We start from the raw sequence: 7,069 nt of genomic DNA on the forward strand, positions 1-7,069 counted from the left end.
TATATGCTCTTCTTAGAGAAGTCTCAGTTATGACTTCCACTTTTCCGAGATCCGTAAGATCATTAAGGTTGGAAAAGACCACTAAGATCATATACTCCAACTATCAACCCACCACCACCATGTCCACTAACCACGTCCCTCAGTGCCACATCTATATATCTATAATATTTCTTGACCATTTCCAGGATCTGTGACTCCACCACTTTCCCTGGGCAGCCTGTTCCAATGCCAGGCAGAAGACAGACATGTTTCTATGAAGAAATTTAAACTTATTTTCTAGTTTGTTTGGTGGCCTTTTATTGATTTGCAGCAATATCCCTTTATTGAGTTTTTCTGGTAGAAATGGTACACTGAAGGCTCTCTGTAGCTGAGTCGTTAATAATAATGATACGCTATAGCATCTTCAAAACAAGTTACAGTGTCCCATGAGCAATTTTTCACTATCATTATGACTGTTAAATAGACTATATCATATTATTTTTATATTTCGGCCATTCAAAACGTCCACACAATCTTCAGAAACACTATTCATATCACATTTTGTTAGTAATTTTTTCCCCTTGCTCCATTCCCAGGCTGCTAATACAAACATAGTGGAAAGTAGATGGACTTGTAATGTATTTATCCTCTCATTGCCCTCTTCTGATTCCCGCTTGGTTGCCAGCCAGGAGGACCAATCCTCAAATGAAACCTCCAGACCGCCTGCTGGACTGAGGACAAATTCCACACAGCCGAGAGCTTGCATTTGCAGCAGCTGAGGATCCAACCATTTGGATGGAATATTTTCTGCTCTCTTGGGGTGCAGCTTCCCCGTGGTACTGCCTGGGGATATCTCCTCAGAAGAAAGGGTCAGGTACCAACTCCATACTGTCCCTGTACCCAAGAGGGCTAAAGAGTGGGAATGTGACTTAAAACTGAAAGAGATTAATAAATGATACCATTGGTCTGGTCCTCAACTCTTTCAGAGTCTGTCTAGTTTCTATGGGATTCCAATCTATTTGTTCTAATGTGTCATAAAGAGAAATGTCCATATCCTACAGCCTTGATTAATCTTTGAAACAGAATCGTTTGAACTGGAAGGGACCCTTAAAGGTCTTCTAGTCCAATTTTTTCTATTATTTCCTGCTTTTCTGTCCTCCCTCCCCACCACCTCCCCCCTCCTCCCCCCCCAAGAGATCCTATCTTCATGTTCTGTGCTTCAATTTCTGAATAATTAAAACTCACATTGAAGGCCTACAGGAAATGAAATGGTGTGTGTGAATAGTTACAGTCAGATAACCTTAGGAATATCTGGGCTAAAGTTAAGCTTTTCTGACAACAAACATTTTTGTGGATGACAACATTTCTCTCGTGTACATATGTGTTACAACTTAAATGCTTGATTTCCTATAATAAACATGGTACATCCACAGGTCATTTGGAATAACGTTGTCAAAGAACACAAGAATTATTATTATTATAGCTTAATTATTACTAATACAGCAAGAACTGGAGTTACTTTAAAAACATACTCTGATCAGCAAAACATACTCAAAATAATGGCCAGATTTTCCCAAACTGAAGAAATGTGAAGAAAAATCTTAGGTATGATTATGAAAGGATGATCTTAAAAAAGAGGAGGGGGAGAAACTGAGGAAAAAGTTTACCTACTTCTCATTCTTAGCCTAGAATATTACTCACTCTTCTTTTCTTCTTCTCCTGGGGTATGGCAGAATTACTCAAAAAAATGGAAAACAAACAAACAAAAAAACAAACATTGACCTGACTGCTTTATTTTTGATTCCTGCTTTTTTATTTATTTATTTTTTTTTCTCCCCAGACCTCCAGCATCTCTTTTTCTCTGAGCTTGCTCTGAGCATCCTGATGCCCTCAGCTTCGCTCTTTCTTTCACCAGTATGTTCCTTTATTACAGGATTTGAGGAGCGCCCATTCCAGGAACAGCAGGAGAAAAAGAAACCTTAGACAGAGCACTTACAGCCTGAAAAGCACCTTCATTCCTGCAAGTGAAGACGCCTAGAGGAGGTGATTGATGTATGAACAGTGGAGCGGTGTGCTGCTTGCTGTTCTCAGTATGTGCTCGTCAGTGAAGTGTTCTATCAGAACCACATGGGGATGGAATTTGGCACAGCCTCATGTATGACAGTGTATGTGTGAAAAAGACAATGCAAAGAGCAAGTGCTTCAGAACTGCTTATCCTGGAAGGAATTACATTTACAGACAATTACTCTTCAATACTGAACTTTTAAAAAATAATCATCTTTTTCTCTATAAGAATAGAAAAACAACAGCAAAACAGTTGTCCCCTGTTGGAATTGTTTTTTAACTAGAAATCAGTTTCCATGTTTCACTTGTTTCTACAAATTGGAAACAAATTTCATACTGTGCAAAGTCTCCAAGCATATTACTGAACCTGTCAAGCACATCACCAGGGGTACACCGAGGCTATCAGCACTGAGTGAGTTGGTAAGATATGGGTAAAGAAAGTCCCCCTGGTCAAGGTTCTTCCTGATTTACATGTTCTTTTCTGTTTAGATTCACATGCTTTACATTTCTTCTTTATCTTTACTCTTCATCTTAGGTGCCTGAATAGTCTTTCTTTTTGCAGCAGAATGCACCATTTTAATACGTGGATATTTCTTTCAATATGCTTACTGAATTGTCATGATTTAAGCAACCCAAAGTATTGCTCTCACCCTAGATGAATACATGTACTGTACTCTTGATGGATGGGTTGATATTACTCATAATTGCCATTTGGTGGAACAGTGTTTCCTGTCTATTCTATGCTGGATGTTCGTATCAGTTGTAATGGAAACAAACACACAGATTTCATTCTGAACATCTCTCATCTTGATACCATTTTATTAACTCCATGATAAGCTGGGCTTTTTTAACCTATTCTTATGTCTTGATTTTATGGACATTTACACTGTTTCAAGGAGACATTTGATCCTACAAAACAACAAATTAATTGGTTATCATGCTGTCTTTATTTTCCAAGTAAATCCAATAAAATAAGAGCATTTTAGTGCAACAATGACAAATTGTGCTCATAAATGTTCCTCAAAGGAAAACAATGCCCGTATAAGATTCACATCATCACATCATCTGCACAATAACTTCCACCTTTGTAGTTTATGCGGAACTGATAATTACCCAGAAATCACAGAATCACAGAATATAGCACAGAATCACCGAGGTTGAAAAAGACCTCCAAGATCATCTTGTCCAACTGTCCTTCTACCACCAGTATTTTTCACTAAACCATGTCTCAGTATAACACGTAAATGTTTCCTGAACACCTCCAGGGACGATGACTCAATACCTTACTAGGCAACCCATTCCAGCAGAGAAGAAATTTCAGAGAAGAAATTTTTCCTAATATCCAACCTGAACCTCCCCTCGCACACTTGAGGATCCCAAGTGCTTTGGGTCATAACAACTCCATGTCCTGGTATAGGATTGGGGAAGAGCAGCTGGAAAACTGCTTAGCAGAGAAGGACCTGGTGGTGCTGGTCAACAGCCATCTGAACGTGAGCTAGAAGTGTGTCCAAGTGGCCAAGACAACCAACAGCATCCTGGCCTGCATCAGAAATAGTGCAGCCAGCAGAGTTAGGAAGTGACTGTCCCCTTGTACATAGCACTGGTGAGAACTCATCTTCAGTACTATGTTCAGTTTTGGGCCCCTCATTACAGGATGGACACTTAGTTGATTGAATGCATGTGTAAACAGCAAAAAGCTGGTGAAGTGACAGGAAAACAAACCACATGAGGAGTGGCTGAGTGAATTGGAGTCGTTTAGTCTGGAGGAGGCTGAGAGGAGACCTCTTAGGAAGTTGCAGTGAGGAGGGTGCTGGTCTCTTTTCTAAAGTGATGTGTGATAAGACATGAGAAAATGGCCACGGAAGGTTTTCAGGTGGGACAGTAGGAAAAATTTTTCAGAGAATGTGGTCAGGTTTTGGAACAGGGTACCAGGGGGAGGTGGTAGAGTCCCCGTCCCTGGAGATCTTTAAGAGATGTGGGGTGCTTGGGGACATAGTTTAATGGTGAACTTCTAGGTCTAGGTGAACGATTGAACTTGATGATCTCAAATCTCTTTCCCAACTTCAGTGATTCTATGATTCTACTGTGGTTTCTTTATGCAATAGAAAATACGTTTTGAGTGACATTTTTCTTGCAGATGAAATCAGCAATATAGTTGACTTTCCCTTTTTCCTTTGTTTGTTTTCAGAAACTGTGATTGCCTAGGTGAAACATCTGTTCCACTGAAGCTGTGGGGAAAAACATATCCTGCCATGTCAGCCGAGCATTCCTCTTCAAACAGATTGAAGAGAATTAACCATGCAGGTGTCCACAAGTTAGATGAAAAGAACTCCAATCCAAGGGGCTATCAGCTACACCCTCACTGTGCAGGGCATCTATAGTCCTGGAGTTCACGCTACAAAAGCACTACTTTGTGTCTGACTGCTTCACTACAAAACCGCTATCACAGTGCTATCGCCTCAGGGCCAGTGAGCTACAAGCTCCATTTTCAAACACATCTACTGACTGCCAGCCCTGTCTGCAGCAGCAGTTATCCTGAATCTCAAGGGCAGTGATGAAGAAATACAGGGCTGTAAGTTATCTACAAAATAGACTGCCTTGTAAAAATAGTTTCTTTAAGAGTTTTGAAAAATGGTATGAAAACATCAATATGAAAGAAAAATTAAAGCAGAAGTTTTATAGAAGTATTTTTAGGAAGCTAGGTAAAAAGGGGAAGCACACCATATTAAGTGGAAAAAGGCATTCTCAAATATTCTGAAATAAAACAGGGACTTCCAAATTTAATTACCACTATTAAAAATAAATTGATAACCATCACAGATATTTAGATTTGCGGATTTTAATATCACACACGTCAGATTAGAGTCAAAGGTGACACTTTTTATAGCTCATACAGAATTTTCTGTTGTCAGCCATATCGGCCTTTTAATTTCATTTAGTACTGGTGGCTGAAATTTTGGATATTATAGTTTTGGGTGCTATACAAGCACATCTGTAACCACAGGTTCCAGATAAGAGAGAGGAAAACAGGAATGATGGAACCAAGTAGTAACTTGAAAGTGCTTATCATTAGCAGGAAGATGCATCTTCTGGCTGTGCACCATGGCACAGGTCTGTTGGAGAAATGCACTCTGCCAGAACTAGCTCCAGATGGCATCTTACGCTTCGCTGTCCTCTGATAGAAAAGCAGTGCTCACAGCTGTGGTCAGGAACATCAGCTCATGGACTTTGTGCAGAGTGACTCTCTCTGATGACTCTTCTGGAGCTGTGCCAGCAGCTCATGCTCTCAAGCATCGACTTCCACTGTCTGTGCAACCTTCATCCAAGCAAATCTCACTTCTTCATCTGTTTGGCCTAGAAGACTTACTAACTTGCTAGGCAGTTGTACAGCTCTGACATGGAAGGCAGGATTGACAGAAGTCAGTGTCACTTTCCAGCAAGACAGTATTTTTATCCTAACTTGCTGAAATAACTCATTTGCTGATAAAACTAGCGTTTAAAGAAAAGATACTCCTAGAGATTTTGACTGCATTGATTTTTCACCTTGTCCTATTTCCTTCGCTTACATCAGGGGAAAACAAATCCATTTTCTGTGTGAATGTAATGCTGCTCATTAATGAGGCTTCTTGCTCCAGGAAATTTGATCTTTGTTCTCCTGGAAGCGCTCTCCGTTCTTTCCTCTATTCGTTCTCACACAACAGAGCATTAGTCTTATCTGACAAAGGAAATTGCACCATGATGCCTTTTCATAAGCATTACTTTTCTTACCACTAAATGATCACTAGAGAGGAGTTACATTGCAGCAGTTTGGATTGCTATGTGCAGAATGCTTTTAATTTAGGAAGGATATTCAATTTTACAGGACAGTTATCCGGTTCTTGGATGTACGAGATGCTGCTGGAGAAATACAGGTTCGTGAGCTGCCCAGAGGAGATGTGGGTGCCCCAACCTTGGAGATGCTCAGAGCCAGGATGGATGAGGCCCTGGGCAGCCTGACCCAGTGGGAAGTGTTCCTGCCCACCACAGACGGGTTGGAACTGGATGGTCTTTAAGGTCCCTTCCAACCCAAAACATTCTGATTCCAGGAAGGAGCCCAGTGATCAAGGAGTTCTACAGAAGAACTGGGAGCTGTTGGAGAGGGGCCAGAGGAGGGCCACAAAGATGATCAGAGGGCCGGAGCACCTCCCCTACGAAGACAGGCTGAGGAAGCTGATCAACCTGGAGAAGAAAAGGCTGCAAGGAGACCTCACTACAGCTTTCCAGTATTTAAAAAGGGATTATAAACAGGAGGGGAATCAACTTTTTACTTGGGTAGATACTGATAGGACAAGGGGGAATGGTTTTAAGTTGAAGGAGGGAAGATTTAGGTTGGATGTCAGGGGGAAATTCTTTACTATGAGAGCGGTGAGGTGCTGGAACAGGCTGTCCAGAGAAGCTGTGGATGCCCCGTCCCTGGAGGTGTTCAAGGCCAGGTTGGATGGGGCCCTGGGCAGCCTGGTCTAGTACCAGATCTAAAGGTTGGTGGCCCTGCCTGTGGCAGGGAGGTTGAAGCTTCATGATTCGTGAGGATCCTTCCAACCCAGGCCATTCTGCACGTGTTTTTTCTTCTGCCTTTTTCACTGCCTGTTCCCACATCTCTGTTTCAAAGCATTTTATTATTGACTGTTCACGGGCAGGCAAATATTTAAGTACCAATAGTTTGTACGGATGAAGCCGCTGGCAGTGGGCAGATCAGAAAGCATGCTTTATGTTTATCATCTGTTGACAGAGGTTTTATCTTCTCACTCACAGCACCATGGTTTTACCACAGGTGGAAAGTCTTGAGGAAGCATTTATGCACAAATCACGTGCGTGCATGAACCTTGCGTGGCTTTGTTGGCTTTGTTTCCCTTCCAACACTATATTTCTGGATAAGGTAATCTATTGGTAAAGCCCGAGTGCCTCATCGCTCCTACTTACAGGGCACCCCGAGGACAGCTCGGCCCTTTCACACCCCCACACCACACGACCGCAGCCGGAGCCGGGC

Source organism: Meleagris gallopavo, chromosome 1 (genome assembly GCF_000146605.3).
Source record: "Meleagris gallopavo isolate NT-WF06-2002-E0010 breed Aviagen turkey brand Nicholas breeding stock chromosome 1, Turkey_5.1, whole genome shotgun sequence".
Lineage (NCBI taxonomy): Eukaryota > Metazoa > Chordata > Aves > Galliformes > Phasianidae > Meleagris > Meleagris gallopavo.